The sequence below is a fragment of the Nicotiana tabacum genome, chromosome 2 (genome assembly GCF_000715075.1).
Source record: "Nicotiana tabacum cultivar K326 chromosome 2, ASM71507v2, whole genome shotgun sequence".
Classification (NCBI taxonomy): domain Eukaryota; kingdom Viridiplantae; phylum Streptophyta; class Magnoliopsida; order Solanales; family Solanaceae; genus Nicotiana; species Nicotiana tabacum.
Window position 1 is genome coordinate 23,235,449 of NC_134081.1, and position 1,590 is coordinate 23,237,038.

At 39.4% G+C, this 1,590-nt stretch overlaps 1 non-coding gene across 1 annotated transcript; it reads right to left on the bottom strand.

Annotated features, from left to right (window-relative positions):
* Positions 1–325: 325 nt before the first annotated feature.
* On the bottom strand, positions 326–423 carry LOC142174179 (small nucleolar RNA snoR27). Its single transcript, XR_012703525.1, has one exon. It is a non-coding gene; the product is annotated as a small nucleolar RNA snoR27 (small nucleolar RNA).
* Between the last annotated feature and the right edge of the window lie 1,167 nt (positions 424–1,590).

A 1,590-nucleotide genomic window follows, 5' to 3' on the forward strand; every position in this document is an offset into this window, starting at 1 on the left:
ACGATATTACTTGCAATCCTATATTAATTGTCAACCACGTATACTTGTGTGTGCGTTTTTTGGAGCAACAATAAAATTCACATGTAGAAAACGAAATCTGAAATCTATCCAAAACCAATATCATTTGCAATGCTGCATGACAAAAAATTCCAGAAAAACAACCATGTGATTATAAAGTATGGATTTAGTTAAAACCAGAGTATAGATTAGACCAAATATATAAAATGCTACAGTTAAAATGAGGACTTTTCAATAGATTGTGAGCAGAGAAACTGAGAAAGAAGCAGAAAACAGAAACTGGAACTGAGGAACAGATAAAGAGCTGGTTGGATCTCAGATAATAAAATGTTTCTTCAATCCCAGAAACTGGGAATTTAGCAAGATAACGCAGTTTAAAAATCTGTACCACAACATGGATCCATCACATAACTCAAAATTCCCATAATAGTAACACACTACCTAATCGACAATAGAACAGAGTTATGACATGAGTCTTTTATCTATGGATTCTGTGTTGAGCTCGAATCATTTCATGTATTGAGGTCAGCTTGGCATATAATAATCCAAGGAAACAGATGGAAAAAAACATAACTTGAACTGAATAAGGAATATTACTAGACGAACAAAAATCGCCCATTTTATGGCTTATTTGATAATTTGAAGTATCAGACTCCCCACACGAGCCCCTTTAAAGTATAGGAAAATTCTGCTTGGCAGTCGTTGCGATTATTACCCAAGGAAATATTGAACATATCTATAACCATTGACGAGTGGGTTGCTCTAGTGGTGAGCACCCTCCACTTCCAACCAAGAGGTTGTGAGTTCGAGTCACCCCAAGAGCAAGGTGGGGAGTTCTTGGAGGGAGGGAACCGAGGGTCTATCGGAAACAGCCTCTCTACCCTAGGGTAGGGGTAAGGTCTGCGTACACATTACCCTCCCCAGACCCCACTAGTGGGATTATACTGGGTTGTTGTTGTATAACCACTGTCAGTCTATCACATTGTCAAACCAGCATGGCTCACACAAAATATTGCTACCAGTACACCCAGGCATATACCTACTGAGGATCATAAGTGGGATCAAGGATGCCTTCTTTATAACCACGAAATCCCTGAGGGCTGGCATTTGGTTTAAACTCGGCGGATAAACCTGCTCCTCTATTCTTCTCCACTTGAATACCAGGCTCTTGTTTTCATCAGATTCGAACCCGTGATGTGAGTCTAACCCACACATCCCATGGTGGATGTTACTGTTAGACTAGAGCACTGGAGGCATGTTGGATCAAGGGTACCTGGATGAGCGGGAGCAAATGGCTCAACCAATGCCTGTCGTGGTTCTTTGTCTTACCTTATAGGGCATATATAAAGAATTAACACCTCTAACAATAAAAAGGACTATATCGAGATAAACCACCCTGTAACTAAAGCCACTAAGTTCTTCATCTTGACAATCCAACAAAAGAAAGATCTTAAAAGCTCAAAACAGATGGTGCCTTTAATGCAAAAACTAGACAAAGTGGCATAGAAGGTGTCATTGTCATAAGAAACTATAAGGATTAAAGGTTCCTGAAACTACAAACAATGATATTTA